The following is a 20,153-nucleotide window of genomic DNA, read 5'->3' as shown; positions in this document are numbered from 1 at the left end:
ATGTTGATAGTTACGGGCACCTGATGATCACGTTGCATGTGTGACTTGGACTGAATGATCATTATGCAACCTTGACTGGAAGTCTGCAGTTGAAAGAAAACAATATTTCATTGTAGCGATAAATAATTATTGCTACAAGTTTAACGGTACCGTAGGAAACTCATCTTCTTATATGTGTGCACGCAGAGATAAAAAATGAAACAGTTGAAAAGGAGAAGGGTTAAAAATATGAAACAGCAGACCAGACGGTGAAGCCCACTTTTTTTTTTTGTCTTTGGCATTCAACGACACCCAGAGGACAGCGGGTGAATCGGGAGGAGGCAGATGGGACACATCCAAATTTTCAACCCACTGTCTCCTTGGCTGTCTGCTGGTTGGCTGCAGGTGGAATACAGCCTGTCAAACCTGGTGTACCCCGACCCTCCCTCCCCATTCCACCTTTTCTCACATGAAAACCCAAACTCTTCCTTAATAGGGCTCTGGCCTGAGGGGCTGAACCAACTCCCTCTGGAGTAACATAGGCAGTATGGAAACTGCTCTGGGTGGAGTACACACACACATTTGAGAAGCCCTCCTATCCTAATTCTAAATTACAAAGTGTGTAAGATGATGAATCTGGAGGGTAATTAGAGAGCAGAGGCAGGAGGCGCACTGCTTAGGCCCTTTAATAGGCTATCATTTGGAAGATAACTGTATTGTCCTATCTCTCCTGACATTTAAATCTAATCAGACCCTGCTGGTTAACACTCTTGTCCAAGCTGCGAGAGCCTGGGAGCGATGAAAGGCAGCTAGCGGAGAGGGATTACCCCTTAGTGGTGGATCTATCCCAGAGGGCTGGGGCCAAGTAATTAGAGGCAAGAGCCAGGCACATCATGCCCTAAATTTATTTTTTTATTGAGATTTTACTTAAAATTGAAGGCCCATTTTGGCAGCAATTTAGCAAGAGAATAACATGAGATGCATCTGTTCTCCCCGTTCTCTTCCTCACCCCCCACCCCCGAACACACACACACAAATATTCACACATACACATAAACATCACTAGGGAGTCACTCCAAGGCCTCCCCTCCATTCCCTTATTACCAGCGATGAGATGCTCAGTTTGATTAACACTTCTCTTTCATCCTCTTCATTAGCACAGGAAAGCCACTGCAGCAGCCATGACCCATGAAAGGAGGGCATGAATTAGAATCCACTTACTCCATAGGCTCCCTGTAATTCCCCACAATGATGGTTAATGGTGGGAAGTAATAGGAAAAGGGTGTTTCTAATTGTGTCTTTGGATGCAGCTTTTCTGGTGCCATGAAACAGGCCGCCCCAAGATCCTGAACAAAGGCCAAGATCAGTGTTGGAGGAAGCGCACGACTCGTTCCGTAGAGCTCACAAGCCATAAATGCATGTAGACTAGCCAATTTCCTCTGGTGAAGCACCCCGTGGTGCAGAGAAGCCGGGCCTCTGTCAACGAGAACCACCTGGTGCTGAGGGAAGCGATTACGGAGGCACTGCGGTGAACGCCAAACTGTTTGCTTAAGGAAGAATGAGAAGGCAGGAGTTTGTTGGCGAACACTGACATGAGGTTTCTGTCAAAACATATTTAGATGTTGTGTCATTTGTGAGACTTGTTTTCACAGTGCTCTATAAGTGTTAGGTATGTGCGTTGAATGGGCTACAGCAGAACCTCCTGCAAAAAAAACTATACACTTGTCACAATGAGCACTTTCTTTTAATTAGCCTGCTTACTGCTAATAAAGATTTTGAGAGTGTCATCCCCAGCCGAGCACGGCCAATCGCTTTTTGGGGGGTAAAAGCAGGCCTTGTAGAGCTGCATGTAAACAGCAAAAAAATGCCACAATAAATGGAGTTGTTTACAAGCGTGGTCTTGCTAGAAGTTTCCAAGAAACAACATCAATGGTTATCTTGATCCTACTTATTACTTTTTTCCCTTCATTCACTTGCTATTTAAAAGACTGTTGCGTGAGCTGCCATTTTGAAAGCATTTATTTTTCATTTCACCAAAGCTGAAGGGTCTTTTAAAACCTTGAGTTTCCTTCCTCTTCCAGCCTCGCCAGTCTTTTGCATTCCTTTGCAGAAGGCCTGCCATGGTTTATGTTTTCGAAGTTTAGGTGTACATGCTACACTCAAGTGTAACCCTAACCCTGACTTATCCAACAGTTAGGTATTGCAGCATATCAGCAAAAATCTCAAGTATAACAACAAGTAAGTATCGCAATATTCAAGTGAATACATATTTTTTACAGCCTTACAATTCATTCTTGTGATCTTAAATTTATGAGTCCATAATGTGTGTGAGTTTTTTTAAGATTATTTCTAGTGTTGCAATCCTTTTGCTAAAACAGTGTCATCAGAGAACTCTGCCTATTGCTGATGTCCATTTTCAGGACACATTTGCAGTTTCTGGCTCAGGAATCCTGATATCCCAAGCTGTCTGGTGCCAGGTCTGTCCATAGGAGCTGTACAAACTATGTGCGACGGACGTGTATAACTGACCCCAATTTGGATTCTAAAATCAATTTAGTCAATTCATTACATCAACGTACAGAATACACGATTTCATCTCGAAAAGAAAAAGAGGAAGAAGAAGAAGGAAAGGAAAAAAAAAGATAAGTTTCAAAATGTAAAGTTTTTGCATAACGCATGAAGTTACGTAAACCTTTCATTATTTTTCCGAGAATATTGTTATTTGAACATTCCTCAGTATGTTTTTCTTGTACATGGGTGATTGTCACATGTTTCACTGCAGTACAAACTAGGGCTGAACGATTTTGGAAAATGATCTAATTGCGATTTTTTTTTTTTTTTTTCCTCTCAATATTGCGATTGCAATTAAATGTGCGATTATTTTTCAAGGTCCTCTTCTCATGTATTTTACAGCAAACACAACTAATAAATCAATCTGTATTATAATAAACCATGTGTGATTCAGTATATATAATTGTTCTTCCTTATAGGCTGTTCTTATGTTAAGATAAAGGCAAATGAAGCATGAATTAAAATGAAAGATGGTTTATTTGTCTAGTGTCTGTCAGTTCCAACTGTAGACTTTCTAAACTGATAAATCACACAAACTAAATTGCATATTACAACAATAATGCAAACCAATATGTGGCTTTACCACTCTAACACGTCCAACTCTTCATGTAAACGTAGACTGCACTTTTTAAGCACTCTCTGAACATAAACAGCCCACAATTAGTAATAAAAAAAAAGCTGATTGGACAATAGACGTCACGTGACTACCAGGAATGGACCATGGAGTAACAGGCACGTATTGCCGCCACTTCTACGAGTGCGCATCACCTTTTATTTACAGGTGCGAGAAGAGGTGCAAAAGGGTGCACGCACATACGGATCGTGTTCTTATAAATTCTTATAAAGTTTCTCCTTCTATTTTTTTAATATATATATTCTACGCCTTTTTTTGTTGACAGGGTCGAGGAGTTTACACATGACTGCAACTAAATGCATCGGAAAAATCCCTTACTGCTCCATTATGTGTTGAATCTCATGCATAGTTAAATGACCATAACTAGTTCTCAAGGCTTTAGATCCCTTGTCCTTTAGAATGTTATTATTTTATTTTGTAAAAAGAGATAAGTAGAGTTTCACATTATTCCTACCCAAAACTAAGCACATGGACACATGCAAGTGCTTGCTTCTATTTTAGGACAGTGTGAATGTCATTTCTCAGACCTTCTGAGGAGCACATGAGAACACAATAAATCTGTCCATGCGTCTGATTTTCAAAGGATGGCTTTAGCTCTCACGAATATGTAATTTTTCATTTTGCATGCTGTATCATTTATAGCCTGAAGCAGTAACATTCATTCATTCATTGCAGCAGCCATGTGATGGGACGTAAGCTACAGTTTATCCAGATGACACGCGAGATGATGAAGATGTCTCCCTCTCCATGGAAATGTTGTCTATTCAATCCTGGAGGTTGTTCAAATGAGACACTTCAAATTTCACACTTTTAATGGCTGTAATTCCGATGAGGAGAAACAGACAGTTCAGTTCAATCTCCATTTCATTGCCCGCAGATGAAGTGGCGTTTTTACTTCTGTTGCGGATGTGTGTCTAAAGATAAGCACGGCCTGAAAACACCAAACCATGGCAGCAAAGGTTCACTGTTTTAACTAACCCTATTGAGTCGCCCGCTGAAACTATGTAGAATTGATGATTTGCTTTGGTCAAGTTTGCTGCCTCTTGTACTTGATCAGCCAGACATAGGGGTCACATGTGGCCCTTTGCCTGTAGTTATACGGCCTGCACAAAGTCAGAGAAAAACTACATAACTTTGACATCAAGAAATATTTCTAACAACTTGAAGTTTTTGTTGAAATAATGTATTTGTAATAATTAATTCATTAATTTTCTCTATATTTTAGGCGTCAAGTTCACTATTCTTTTCCCATTCTTTCCTTTTGCTTTGCCAATTTCTCCAGTGTTTAGATTTAGATAGTTTCTCATCATTTTTCCCATTTTGTATTAAAGTGTTTCTTCACCTTGTCCTTCTAAATGAGAGCCACCAAGCCTTCAGAAAAAGGATCTCTCCTTAAAGATGCAATCTCACGTGATCAACCGTATTACAATGAAGTGGAAACATCAAAATATCAGAAATCATGAAAGAAACACAAGAAAAGCGGAACTCCGTCGCTCACTAAACTCAAGTCGCTGTTGATCTGACTGGTGACGCAGGTCACTTGTAAATCACTTGAAATTATTTCATCTGATGAAAAGAGAGGCATATCGCTAGTTGATTTCTGGACTGTGTTTTTAATTTCAGTGCCGTTGATCCTCACTATGGATTTAATTGAGTAGTGGAATTGTTATTGGCTTCGCTGCTTGGATTTGTAAACAGTACCCTGGGTTTAGCCACATCAAGGTTTGATTAAAATACACTGTGGGTGAATGTTGCCCTTGGGTTTGTTTAAGCCAAATATGATCTTGGGGCTGCATCTTGAAGTCCTCCTTAGAATAATCTAGTTGGGATATTGACCGAATAGATGTGATGTTGCAATAAGCCTGAATGCTTTTTTAAATGAATTCATGATGCTTGTGCTTCTTGTTTTCTTAGCAACTGCCCCCCAGAGCTCCAGCTCAGGAGCGCTGCTCTTCTCTCTGCTTGTTCACTTTGATGTTTATTTAATTCTTTTGACCTTTTAATTTAACAAGGCCTGTCAGATCCCTCTGCGTGTGTGTGTGCGCGCGTGCACGTGTGCGTGTTTTCTTGCTCGGTCGTCAAAGGGCTCCAGTGTTCAGCAGCGGGAAGGTGTTGCTGTGCGAGTGTGTGTGCGTCGCCACACTGGGGTTATCACGGTTGAGTGAACGTTGGCTCACAGACAGTAGCTCTGATCACATTTGATGATGGAAATGCATACCACAGAGGATTGTGTGTGTTTTTGTGTTTGCCTGTGTGTATACCAACAGCATGGAGTTCAGGGGGTTTTGGAAGTCATGGCATGCTTTTGACAAGCTCAGTACTTTCTAATCATCGTTCTCTACCTATTGACTTCAGTGTTAATCAATGCTCCTACTTCAAATGTGTTTTTTCTACTCTTTCATTATTTACAATATCCTTTGTGAGAGCAACACAGATCTCCATTGCTCCCTATTTGCTTGTTACATCACTGTACTGGTCCCCCGGGGTTGCATTTATCCCTGCTCCCTGGCTCTCTTTAGTGCCCCTTTTTGTCCCCCACTCCGTGTTTCACTGTTAAATGTGGGTTTCATCTCTCCCCCGTCTGGATCTTAATATCTCTGCCTCTAATTGAGCTGGCATGGCTTGAGCACATCATCAAGTCGGAACACCAGAGAATTGTACCATTGTTTTCCCAGTGAGAGCTGCTGTTTTGGTGCGTTGCTGTCTGTGCGCATATAAGGGAATTTAAAACAGGAAGACAGTTGGCATTTCAGAGTCTGAAATTAAGGTTTCATTGTTTTAGGATCAGCTTACTTCAGTGCGTTGTTGAGGCTCCTCGTGTTCCAGTAACACGTGACATAACTTATTCATCTCTGATCATTGACTTGGAAAATAGCAACTGGAAGGCCTGTCGTGGCAGCAAATACTGAAGTGCGATGAATGATTCAAGCACATAAAATGCCCTTTAATTAATGACATCAGTGCATAAAAATGGCTTCCCACCTACTAGAAACAGGTGAAGAAAGGCTAAAACGAAAAAGAAAAGGTCGCTAACCACTGTTAAATGACAGAAATGACGCTTGGAGGCTGGCTTCTAAATCCCAGGCACAGGCTGACACTATTAACCAAAGATGCTCACGAGTCATTATTTACAAATCAAAGTCTCAAGTCTTTGATTCTGAGCCCAAGTCAAGTCTGAAGTCTTTGGTCCTGCGTCCGAGTCAAGTCTCAAGTCTTATAATTTCACCAATGATTTGCAGCCTGTATCCTGCCTACATAGACCACTGCACTGTTATATTGAAGGGAATCAAAGCATGTCCGTGACATCATCATCAGGACCCACATGGTTGTTAAATGCAGTCTGATGTAAGCGTTGTGATTGGACGACTTTCCAGGAGAGAGCTGAGATGGACCGACAGTGACGTCGCTGTTTAAAATACATTGCTGATCAGCTGTCTGGTATGGGATATGGTGACTGAAGATGCTGGGTACGTATTGTTAAAAGGTCTATCCTACTCTGAACCTGTGCGGATACGACCAACTCCGCCTCCAGCCCATTTCCCTCCTAAAACACCATGTGACTGAATTTAGAACAACTTGCTGTGTAAAAAAACAAGCTGTAAACATCTGTTTGTCCAAAAAATTACTTTTAATAAAAACAAATGTCTGAGTCAAATAATCGTAAACAGAGACGAACTCAGTAGGTGTTGCCGAAATAACACTTTCAGATGCAGGAGCCTCCTGAGCAGTTGTTTTACTCAACTGACCCTGATTAATTAATAAAAATATGTGTTTTTATAGTGACAACATAACTGAATACAGTTTTGTTCATCTTCCTTTATATTTATGCAAGATAAGCATACAGTTGTATCAGCTTTGTTTTCTAAACTTTCACACATATAAATATAAATATAAGGCTTTCCTCTTGATTAAATAAATAGAACCACGTGAATTTTGATCCCTGTTTAACTGTTTTACTCGCATAGCTTTGTGTCCAAGAGGAATGCCAAAGTACTCCTCCCATTTAAAAGCTATGAGTTGGTTTTGTAAACAATTCTTTAAAGTTGGGAACTTATCTGCGGTTTCCGCCTGTCATCAGTGTCAGGCATCTCATCAATAACAGCATGCTTCCATGCTGCGAGTGTGGCAACTCACAAGATGTGGATAACCACGTCGGTAAACAAGTATGGCGTCCAAGCTACGGCTGCAAAAGGGTCGAGAATTAGTGAATTTCGATCATATTTGGTGAAATTGGCGGAAACCCCCTTTTTATGGAAGCCAGTGTGATGACACTACGAGTAGGGCGTTATACAGGCAATAATAATCACACCTTTAGGCCGTCCTGCTGAGAAAAACTGGGCCTTTATTTTTTATGTTTTGCATGGACTACGAGTCAGAGTCTTTTGTCCTTGAGTCCAAGTCCAGTCTCAAGTCACTAAAAGGTGTATTTTAAGTGCCTGCAGACTCGAGTCCCCATCCCACACAGATGAACTGGCTCACAATGGAACTTGGGCCATCTTTAGCTGTAAAATGAAACATGAAATTACAAAAAGAGCTCCATAACCTGAACCTTGTTGTGGAGAAGGGAAATCTGATCGTCATCAGTCCACAGTCCTGACGCTCTGTGTTTGATAAAATCTTGCCTGCTGTCCTTCAATCTCTTTCCCTGAACACTCCCAACAAATGAAATGAAGCAAGAAGTTGCTACTTTTCCAAATATGTCTGACAGCTGCTTCGGCTCTATGGGATCAAATCCCAGAACACACTTACAAAATATCTCATTACACATGTCTCACAAGAAACAGAGCTGCGCAGTGATGCTAATCTTAGAGAGACTGAGCAGTCTCCTGTTTTTTTGGATGCAGAACACAACTGTAATCACCTTTCACTTTCTGCCTGCGAGGCATTGAAAGTGGGATGGAGACGGAGAGAGCAAGCTGACGCTCAATCTCTCTATGAGTCTGCTTTTTTTGGTGAAAGAGAGCCAAGCAAGAAGACGAGAAGGAGAACTGTGATAGTGCTTGTGAGAGTGGAAAAAAGAGAGAGATGGGCTCACTTCTCAAATTGCAAACAGAATCAGTAGCAAATGCAGAAAGCCCCGCGGGCAAAAAACGAAGCGGTCTCTTTCACTCTCTCTCACTCTCTGACACACACACACACCCTTACAATGGAAATTCTGAAATACGAGCCAATGGCAGCACACATCAGCACATACAGTGAAAGATAGAGCATGCATACACACACGCTGACATGTACACCAAATGGTGTGTGTGTGTGTGTGTGTGTGTGTGTGTGTGTGTGTGTGTGTGTGTGTGTGTACGTCTTTGTTCTGTCTGGCTGTCCTCATGGCACGTAAATCATAATGGATCTCATTATCCAGCTGGGTCGGATTGTTGGGGCCTGTCTGGCGGGAGATGATAGCTAGATGACTGTGGGGCTGAAAAGACACACAAACCCGCACACACATACGGACACACAGTTGCAAGTAAGTAAAAATCTACAGGCAACCCACAACTGTTTTGAATATTGGTTTATGAACCGATGATAAAACTACTATTGGGTATGATGATTTATGGTGATAGTCGGACATCCCTGCTCAAATGTTTTTTTGTGAAGATGTGCTGTTCAGGATCAGAACAAATTTACAAGATTGATGACAATAATGCAAAGACAAAATGAGCCAACAAAATGACGAGGTTCTGGTGTATAATAATTGAAACAGGAAATAAATCTACATATATATGTCATATTGCAGGATGTGAGTTACAGCAGCCATCTTGACAACAACTGCCCGCTGAATGGAACATTAACGCTACATCCTTAGCTCTTATTTGGACCAGCAAATGATCTTTGATGACAATATAAAAATTATACTGGTGAAAATATCATGGATAAGTGGAGAAACATGCTCAACTGCTCACTACCAGTCTAAACAAGAGGTTGCAGTAGGGCCTATATGCCAATCACCCCTTATAGCGGTGCTTGGTAGATGCAGTACTCAGTGAATTGTTATCTGAATTACTCAGCGCACCAATGACTGTGACATACTAACACAACATTACACTAGTGTTAGCTATATTGCTATATATATATAGCCCTGGTATCATTACTTATCTGAAGATGCATCTGCCCAGAGATGTCCTTGCAACTTACGTCAACATGCACTTTACAGATGCGAGTCTTTCTCATATTTTATCATGAAATGACAGTAGTTTCATTAAATTTTAATTGAAATACGAGCATTCTTTAAGTAAATTAGTTTCTTCAAAACTCAACATTGGTACTTTCTTGCTAAATTTAATCATCTCAAAAATGCTGGTTGTCATATTATATTTGACCAAATCAAAAGTTAAGTTGACATTAGAGCTTCACAATTAATCAAATTCCTGATTCCAGACTTGTGTTTTTGTGACCAAACTTGAGGACGGCATGAGTTAGTCCTAAGTGATGGGGTGGAAACTAAAATGAATCCTGGCTGACAGAGCCCACTGGCACTACTGTTGCTCTATGTTTTAGCCACAGTTATGCTAGTGAATTAAGGGGCTAAATGGTGTGGGGAAATAAGGAGGGGCGTGATGACTGCATTTTCTGTTACAGTTGTTGCATTGTCATTGCATTTTTATCAGCATAAGCTTATTCTGATCAGTCACATTATCATTTAGCGATAGCCCTGGTAGTAGCCCAAGTTCAAAGACCTTAGGTGACCATAAGGATACATTAAATCTCTGAAAATTCACGTCCATGCATGATGGTAATTGTTGCTGGCAAGGCTCACTAGCTCTGCAAGACATATTGTGATGACAAGTGGTAAACTCATGCAAACCTGTTCTGAGGATAATTCCAAACTATGAGTGGTGGACTGTAAGGTTTGGAGAAGTACTATTGGTTTATAGTATTATTTGTATTCTGATTAAATAGATTGATGATGTCAAGATCTTCTTACAGTATGGGTGAGGATGTCCATCCTTTCCACCCTGTCGCCCGTTCTCATTTGAGTGTCTCTCGTGTTGTAAATAGGTTTCACCTTGGTATCGTCAAGTATTCAAATGTTCCCTTTATTCTACTTGTGCCTGGAAACACAGAATACTACAGTCCACAAACTCACACTTGCGTTCGGTCCAGACACAATGGACATTAGTGGCTCAGCTTGCTGTCAGACAGACGGCAAATGATGCAGAGCAGAGGGAGGGACGAAAGAAAAATGGAAGTTATCCTCTTATTCCGTCTCTCTAGTCGTTTCCCCACCCCCACTTCATATTCCAACCTCCTCTCTTCTGTCTCCCTCTCCATCTCCTTTCTGTCACTTGTTTGGAGGACACCAGCCCGATGACAGTCTGTCCCTTGGGGTGAGAATAGCTTCAGCTGCCGTCTTCTCCCTCCTTATCACTGCCTCCTTTTACAAAACATATAGGCGTGATGCTTTGTATAAAAAAAAAAAAAAAAAAAGACTGAAATGTCAGCAATATTTTGTGATACCATGCGGTGCCTGAATAGTCCCAGTGTTGTGAATACAAGGGGAGAAGTCGTAACATGGTTAGGACCAACGCCATTTGTCTGGACATGACTATTACCAGAGCCAATTACTGGCTGGTGTACAGGCAGCTTGCCAACAAGCTAATGTTTTCCCGTCATGCCTACCCCTCCCCTTATAAACACACACAAGCATGGTGGAGGGGGGTGGAAATAGAGAAAAGATGGAAGGCCCGGGGCAAAACCTCCACCGCATCTGACTGACTGATGCTGCTAATAAACTTTCATTTACGCTAATGTTCCCATCTCTGTTTTCTCTCTCCCCTGCTTCACTGTTCTCACATTTCTCTCTATTTTTACGCCACTCACTTCCCTTCATCTCTCCTCTCCATCTCTTTTTCGATCTGCGAAACAGGGGGAAAAAAGATTCTCCTCGAGCGATCGATGTGGGCAGTCCACCAGCTGGATGCCCAGTTGGCCAGAGGGATCACCACTCAATCAGTCTGAGCAACAGAGCACACGGCGACCCACAGAGGTAGTCTTCCTTTTTCATTCAGCTGCACAGCACCACTAGATCAAACATATCTATGCTGAGACGATTCAAACCAAGATAAAAGTGACGGCAATAAAATGCATTTTTTTACTTCAACAATAAACACAGCTCTTTGACCTAGTTACATTACAGTATGAAAGACATTAAAAGTGAAAGTTGCCCTGAAAATGACAAAAATCAAAGCATCGGGAGTAAGAACAACATAATAACCATACTGTAATGTCTAAATAAACTAACAGCAGTAATTACAGTGACAATTGAGACAATGATATTGACAGCAATCAAAATATGATTCTGATAACTACGGTAAACTGTAAACTGTACTGTAAACTACCGTATGAAAAATGACAAGGGAATACAATCCCTTACTTCTTTCCATCTGAGATGATGTGACTGGTACTCACCAATACAGTTCATTGGGTGAATGTAGAAGAGAGGTTATCGATTCATATAGGTTGTTGGGTTGGCAGGCTCCTCCCTCAGTGTCAACGATGGGCCCATGACACTTGGCTGAGAATGGAAGTTAGTTGGAATGGAAGTAGGGTTATTTTTTTTTTAATCCCAGCTTTATTTAGATGTATGTTTTCAGTGCACGGGTATCAAGACCTGCTACGACCTGTGACCATATTTCGTCATATTATACTGTGAGTTATCTATTGTGACCTGTAGGGACATGTATTGTGAATATGAGACTTTGCTAAAAAAAGAGTCACTTTCACTCTTGTAGGTTTACACCGAGTAGGATATGATGGTAGGTGCCAACATGAAAATGCCATGAACCTGCTAAGAGACTACATTATTTGTTTATTAAACTTCCTGTGCGAGATGAGAGAATTATCCCATCACACACCATGCACTGAACTGACTAATGTGTTCACATCCTGAATGCTAAACTAAACTAAACTCACATCCAGTGTTTCGAACCTCCATTTACACGGAACTCTACATGGAAGTGTTGTTTACACTGTGACTGCTCTGTCTGCCCCTGATTCCGAAACCTTCGGCGACAAAGTCAGATTTGTCGCAGTAGGCATTGATCGTGCTGTGGCTGCTATGCATTCATCTTAATGCTCTGGAAATATGCGATAAAAGTGTTGACACTCCACCTCAGGTAGGAAGGGCTCAGTCTCATACATCCTGCAGTAGGTTATGGCATAACGTTTCACAATTCATACGATGACTTTAAACTGAGTCACGTGAGAGAACAATGCTTTAGATTTTTTATTTTTGATGAACACAAGTATTGATCGCCAAAGCAAGTCTGTATGAAAGCTTGGGCTACTGGTACCTCGCTGTACTGTTCAGTGGTGATCTACAGTATTTGATGGGATTCATGGTGTCTGTTGAATTGTTTGCAGTCAGTAGGTGACAGTCTAGTTAAGGTCATTGCCATATCAAGGACATGCGTGGGGCGCTGGGTTCAGTGGCACATGCACAGTGTTATTTTTTTCTGACTTCCCCAAAAATACACTCAGCGACCAGGCAAAGTTACTACAATGACGTCATACATTACTTGCTGAGCCGCTCATCATGTAAACGTAGACTCTATATACTGAGTATAGGCGGTCTCAAGTGTGATGTCCAACAAAAGTCCTGCTATGTTATCGTTCAAAAAAGTTAAATTAAATGAACCTCCTATTAGCCACCATTGGTTCCACCTCTGCAAAACTGATTTATCTTTTATCTTTTGAGTCATTAATGTTGCTAAGCTGCCGTAACAACCAATTTCCTGATTGTGGGAAGGACAAAGGCGTCTAATCTAAATAATTATATGTGAGAAAAGCCTCTGGTAAATTTCATAGTAAGGGTCCATGTTAATATCACCAGTGTCTTTCTCCTTAACAATAATAAAGGAACATCTAAAGTGAATATGCATTTTGAATAGCCATCTCATGTTCTATTCAATATCATTCTATCCTAGTCTATTATTTTGTGCCCTGTGAACTGAGGTACACACTCATCCCTAGTTAAGAGTATTGTACTGAATTTTCATTCATTCGTTGTCGTACACAACTGTATTATTGTCATGAAGTTAGTGAAGTTCTTTTTATAGTTTTTTCTTTTTCGTTTGTTATTTTCTTCCTTCAAGTCTTAAAATATTCCTGATGCTATGTTAATAAAACTTGCAGGACAGGCAACTGCTGTGTTTTGCTCTATTTAAAGGAGCCGGCTGGGTCTGAGACCACACTTGGCTCTCTTCCTACATTTGTGGTTTTCCCTGTGCTGGTACCTTGTCAGTATGTTGACACTGGACACGCTCTGAAAGAACCACAGTGTACTTTCCCTTGTGGTGGTTTTGTTTGTGTACATGGCTGAATTTTGGGATGTTTTCTTGTTTGGTTTATCTAAGGCTAATACTTTAAATGTTAGCCGTGTATCTGTTAAACAAAGCTATACATTCCACTGGGTTAATTGAACAATTTAAATGAAGAAAACGAGTATAAATAATTAATACTATTGAATAATTATGTTGAACAAAGCACTTGAGTCTGTTGGTTCCAAACCCAGGTCAAAATGCTTATCGAATACTGTTGAATAAAGGCACTGTGGCTTACACAACGACGCGGCTAATATATGGCTTTTTACAGGCTAAAGAGCGTCATGCTGCCAAAAGATTGAGCTTTGTCACATCAGCCGATGAAATCACAGGCATTTTTTTCAACTTAAAGCGCAAAATGCATCTCCACCATCAGAGCCGATCTCCTGGAGGATTGGAGATGAGAAGCAGCAGCTGAGACCGGTTGTCTTGTCGGAACTTCGGACACGCGGTCAAAAACTGTGCATTTTGATGATCAAAACTTTTGCTGCCGATCACCGATACGGATCACATGGATGGTAATCAAAATGATGACACTTTCTGTGTACATTGTGTTAAAAAAATGAATCATTAAATACTTTTAATGCAGACACGTTTTCATATACCTCTCGATGTGAGATGTTGCAGTTTGGTGAAGCTCTTGAGACTGCTAAGTCTGTGAAATATTTACATACTGGCCGCTTGTTGCGGGACTCCGAGACAGAGAGCAGTGCATTTATGAAAGCTTCCACTCCGGACGTTTTCAAATGTTTCAGATTCAGGCGGCTAACAAACTCTGCACTCAACTCATAAACGCAGATGGAGTCTGTTGTTTCCGTCTTCACGTAAACGACACCTGATAAAGGCTCTAGCTTGGTGAAATTAATAGTTATTCTTTGGGCAATTTGCTTAGCCCTCCGAATGTCACGCTCTGACCGGCGGATGTTGCTAAGCGTTAACTCTGCTAACAGCCTGCTGCTGAGGAGCCAGTGGTCTTACATTCATGAGTCCTGAAAACTGCCATATTCCATTGGCGTTTTATTTGACTTAATTTTAACCCGCTTCCCTGCACAGCATTCTCTTGTGCATGTGCTGCAGGATGCAAACCTTAAATGACAGATTGAAAGAACCTCCACTGCTGACATACTGCTGCAGAGTGAGCAGCAGGCAGAGAGGGAGGAGTGGATGCATCACAGCAGCGGGGCTTCGTCATGGCTGTCATATGTGATCGGTTTTTGTGATCTGCCATGACAGGTAGTGATCAGCATTCACCGATCACGCTGATATCGGCCGATCATGATCGGTGACCGATTGATCGTATTATTCCCAGGTATGAGGAATTCATGATTCAAGTTCAGAACATTGTTGAGTTTGTTTCATGACTCAGTCTCGATGCTGGATTCCATTTTCAAAACTAGTTTAGAAGTGATACTCATGCATTTTTAAGCCGATAGCACCACTGACCTACAGTATCTACAGCGCAGACAGCACCATGGCACCCGCGGCTTATAGACCAGTGCGGCTTGTGTGCAACAAGATCTATTTTCTTTCTCAGTGGGTGCAGCTAATATTCTGCTCCGTACTATAGTCTGGAATTCAGGGCATTACAAATTCTTAAATATGCCTAGATACATAGCAAGTGGGTAAGTATAACCGGAAATACTGGCCTGCAAACTTCACACATCACAGAGCACAAGTCAGATATTTTTTTTGTATACTATCATAGACAGTGGGCCTGTTTGAAGCTAAACACCCACTGTATGCCTTTGCCTTTAGCTATTAGTATATTGAGCTATTTAAACAAGCCTTCAGGGGTTGTTGTGTATAAGACTATAATTTCATGCATTGCGACACTTTTAGCCTTCTGAATCTCTCATCTGCCAAACCACGACGGCACACCTACCTTATCACTTGGTAGTTTATTCTGTCATTAAAGTGAAACACAGAAAACCAGAGCACATTAGTGATGCCGTCAGACACGGATGGCTGGAGTCTTGGTTATTCTCAAGACCTCATCTAACCTTGTTAAGGACCGGAGGCCGGGATTACAACTTTTCTCTGACCTGGAAATATCTTGGCCCATTCTGAAGATGAGTTTAAGTGAGGACAAAATTAACATTTCATGTTTTTTTTTTCCAGCCTGATGTGATTAGATATCTTGTTGGATAATTCGTCTTCAATACCTTCTCCTTCTTTTTACGCCAGAACGTCTGTTAAAACAACACCACAAGTCTCTCTAATTGAGCTCATCTTCTCATGTGCCACAAGTCAAGATGCATTAAGGAAGATTAATCCTCGGCCCGCAGTATAGAGAAGTAAATCAAGGTCGTCAGATGGCGTGGACTGTGAGAATAGAGAGAGCAAATCCCGCACTACATGTTCACAGGAGGAGGAGAAGAGTGTTGTTTCTGTCAAAGGAATTCTCTATGGGGCTGTGTAAATGCTTCTACCCTACATCAACTGGTACTGCGAAGTATAGCTATAAAGCAAGGGAGAGATGCTTGTAGGTGCAGCGGAAAATTGAGCATGATAATAATTTAGTTGTGAAAAAACTCTCTACTTATCTTTCGCCACAGTTTCATTAAGGACTCGTGAAACATTGGATAAAACATATGGTGAGTTATACGTGTTTTCTTATACTAATTTTCAAAAGAAAATCTTGTTTTGAGCGCAAGTAACTGGCGCAAGATGAATCGCACCGTGATGCTCCATAATGCCAGTAATAACAATAAATTCAGGAGGCTAATTTTTTAGGAGCTTTGCTGTTCTCTTAACCAAACCCGGAGCAACGCAGAATTACCATGTCGCCGCCGACTGCAATTACGCCATTCATCATACATTTTATCTGGCCAGTGGTTTGATTGAGTGCAGACGACTCGCAATCCCTGTGTCCTGCCAGGCTGCTGTGTGTGTCTGTGTGTGTTGACAGGAATGCAAAGCTGGGATCTGGGCATGTGGTGGCGAGTGTTTATGGGATGAATTGGGACGTGTGAGTGTGTGTAGAAAGGGAACTGTAGAGCTCTTCTGGAAGTGTGTGCGTGCTCATGCTTGAGCGAGAACCACGGCAGATCTACAGGAGTGTATAAATCAAACCAGATGATCGAGCCCCACTTTGCCATGTATGGAATGCACATTTCTCTTTCCTCCTCCTGCTCTCTGGCTTCGTCCTCCTCTCTGTCTTCCTCGGTCCTGATTTGTGAGTGGGTCCCCGTCTCATCTCAGGCATAGCTAGGTGTTGGAAGAGGAGCGACAAATTTTAATAAGCAAGCGGACGCTGTAATTTAGCAGCCTGGGAGGGAGATTAGGCTGATGGATGCTGGGCTCTTGTAATGGTTCAGCCTACGGCTTCTGGCCCAAATTGGTGGTAATGAAAGTTTTGTGCAAATTGAGATGGAGGAAAATACAACATGCTCTCATCTGCTATCTGTGTTCAATCTCGAGCCCTCCACATTTCTGCTACTGTCTCTGACATGTCCTTTTCTGTCTCCTCTTGTTTATTTAGTGTTTGAAGAAGTCCCTGATCTTCTCCACTCCTCTATAACCCCTTCATTTTGTTTCAAGCTTCCCACAGACAGTCCACTGAAATCAATGCATGCGTCATCCCATCCGCCTCATCTGTTCTTTTCATTTACTCCATTTCAGCCTCTTTTTTTTTTTCCTTTCCCTTATTCCTCTGGCGGGTATTTACGTCTGTGCTGGCTCTGGCTCACTCTCCGTCCTTTAGACCTTGTCTGGACCGCGTTCGTCTAACACGGGTCAGGAGGTCTCGTCTGAATGGCTCTTGCGTTGTCAGGACAAATTTATCTAGATCTACGGAGAAACGGAACAACTGGGCTAATAACTGTCTCCTTCCACCTCCGTCTTTCTTTCCTTGTATTGTCATTTCCTCTTCTTTGTTTTCCTTTCTATTTTCACTGTGACACTCACTTTCTTCATCCCTCCCAGTCAACTTCAGTGACCTGCCACAGGGACATAAGCCTTCTGTCGATTGCTTGGTATTCATGGAGGTTTTAATTGTGTTTCTGAGTGAAAAGGAAATTACATTTTTCATGGAAAACAAATGCTGAAATTGGTAACTGCAGTCAACATTTAAATAGTAGATATTATTCTTATTAAGGGCAATGCAGAGGCTTAACAGAGATATATCTGTGGTACAGGTGAGGGGCAGTGTTTGAAGCACTTAAAACACGTATAGCTACAATTTGCTGTTGCTTGCTAGTAACTAATCTACAAACTACATTTTTTTTGTCAGTAGCATGATATTATTGGTTTGTTTAAAAAAAAAAATAAAATAAAATAAAAAAATAAACCACGTCGTGGGGAAATGAGGACGACACACATTATGAAAAAAACTATGTTCCGCAGCGCACCTCCAGTAGTGGTGTCTCCAGCCACTATCAGTGAAGGGCCTGTGACTGTAAAAAAACATATTTGACCAGGTACATTATGTCAAATTTAGATATCTCTACAGACACGACTAACATGTGGATGTGAATGTAAGTAGACGTAATATATATAGAGCTATATAGATATATATAGAGCTATAGAGTCAAACAGTTAAGGCTAGCTTTTTATTTAACTGCAGTTTCACAAATGTTTCTGAAGTACATGTTGTTTTACAGGCTGCACTTGCTCAAGGACAAACAATCTAACCACATTTCATTTTGGAACTGAAAACCAATATACATTCATTGTAATGCATTACATTATATCCATATGGATAAGGACGAAACACTGGTTCAGATTTAACTATATTCTGTCATCACTTTCAGCATTCTTCTGCTTGTGGTGACAGTGTTTGCATTTTGTGTTTTTGCAGTAGTAGCTATTTCCTTTGTTTGAAAGGGTAAAATTAAGTGTATTACAAGTGCTGAACATGGTTTATTTTAATGAATCAAAGAAGACATGTTATAGCACAGTCATCATTTCATTAACTACTTTTTTCATCCTAGCATGAATTAATGAAGCTCCTCAGGCGTGAAATAAATGCTAAATGTTTTTCTAAATGAATGTAATAGAGACTGTATGAAACGCTACATTCACTGAGACTACAAGTGCTTATCGCACAAGTATTTTGAGCTAGAAGAGTTTCTCTTTATGTGAAGATTAACTGAATGAGTGTGGGTTTTGTTGGTACATTACAACAGCCACAGTCTATCACATTAAAACGGCTTGTCACCCACAAATACACTGTCACATGACGATGACAATCTGCCTGACCTTTACACTCTTGGAAAGCCCCCCAGAGTCTGACGTCGTTGAAATGTTGCGATTAGATACGGTCCATCACTAGTTTCATGCATACATGTGCTCGATTGTGTACAAAAAAGCCACTCACATCAACGATAGACAAGCTTTTTTCTTTTCTATACTGCTCTATGTTCCCATTTCAGACATGCTCTGTGAGTGACATAGTTAGTTACACTTGTAGTAAGAATGAGTTCCGTGCACATTCCATTCATGTGGCCCGGATTCTGCAGTTGCTTCATAAATGCACTGCAGCAAAGATGTGCGTAGCTTGATACAAACAAAACACGCCTTTTCTCGGCTTCATAATTCTTAGATTTGTTTCTTCTTAGTGCACACTACATTGGCTCGGATGCCCTTAGGTTTTCACCCAAACGTTGGCCAGTTTTATAAATAAAATGTTGAAACACAGGATGCCATGGATAATGTCTCTTTCCCTGCCATTGCTTTGCAGTGTTTTTGTTTCTACGTCATTTGTTTGGAGACACAGTGATCCGAAATGATGCGGCCAAATAGAGAGGCAGTAATGAAAAACACCAGGAGCCTCTGAGTAGTTTTATCTTTTCCCAATGATATTCCCCTGCCTCGTAATATCACAGTGGATGAAGCCATAAGACGTGGAATGGGCTGATGGTGCTCTGTGATTTGCCCTGCATATGTTGGTCACTTGTAGCTGATAGTGTGGGCTGTTTGCGCCCCGCTGACTGGTTGTGAATAAAGGTGTGTTGAAAATGAACGATGCAGGAGGGGAGAAGTCGAGCGCCGTGTTGATGGGAAAGAGAATAATGGTGTGCCAATGTCAGAAATGGTCATGTGCTGAGGTAGGAGTATAGGAGAATGAGAGGGAGGATGAAAGGAGGGCTTGACTGATTAACCTGTTTACCTCCCTGAAAGTGCTTCCGGCACCATTCTGATTAAAGTTCACTCCTTCATCTGTCACTGTCATGGCCTACTCCAACCTGTGGAGATGCTGATCCCCAAAACTGTCCAGACTCCAACCACACCCTCCAACAATGTCTCTGATTGCAAATTCATTGCCACTGCTTTGTCATTTCTGGAGTCATCCCACCTTCTTATCATTCCCGCGTCCTCCTCTTGAGGTTTTTCACATGTGCTGACTTAGTATGCATGTCCTTCTTCTTCCACTCCTCCCACCCTGCTTCTAAGCTTCTCTAAGCCTCTTGTCCTCAAGGACTCTCTGGGAACGGCGCTACTTCTTCCCAGCTTGTTTTCTTCGGTGACGTGCCTTCCCAACTCAAGGCTTTTAGTACCTTCAGCATAATACGATTACACCCGTTTGGGGATGTGATATTGTCAATGGCTTTCTAAAAATATCCCTCCAGGCTGAGCGCAGCAGCTCAGTAGAGCAGGGACTGTAGTCTTGAGGCACCAACGAGGTGAGGCGGTGCTGCGCACAATGTTCT

The 20,153-nt window shown here is 41.5% G+C and overlaps 1 protein-coding gene across 4 annotated transcripts in view; it reads left to right on the top strand.

Annotated features, from left to right (window-relative positions):
- raraa (retinoic acid receptor, alpha a) overlaps positions 1–20,153 on the top strand; it is a 170,557-nt gene that overhangs the window by 48,561 nt on the left and 101,843 nt on the right. For 2 of the 4 annotated variants that reach the window (XM_053854140.1, XM_053854137.1), the window contains one exon: positions 11,049–11,168. The exons of the other annotated variants lie outside the window; for them this stretch is intronic. The gene's annotated coding sequence lies outside the window, so the exon portion shown is untranslated. The remainder of the gene's footprint in view (positions 1–11,048; positions 11,169–20,153) is intronic. 4 annotated transcript variants of the gene reach the window in all.

The sequence above is a fragment of the Synchiropus splendidus genome, chromosome 1, assembly GCF_027744825.2.
Source record: "Synchiropus splendidus isolate RoL2022-P1 chromosome 1, RoL_Sspl_1.0, whole genome shotgun sequence".
Taxonomy (NCBI): domain Eukaryota; kingdom Metazoa; phylum Chordata; class Actinopteri; order Syngnathiformes; family Callionymidae; genus Synchiropus; species Synchiropus splendidus.
The sequence above is the reverse complement of the archived record's forward strand: the minus strand, read 5'-3'. Positions and strand labels throughout refer to the sequence as shown.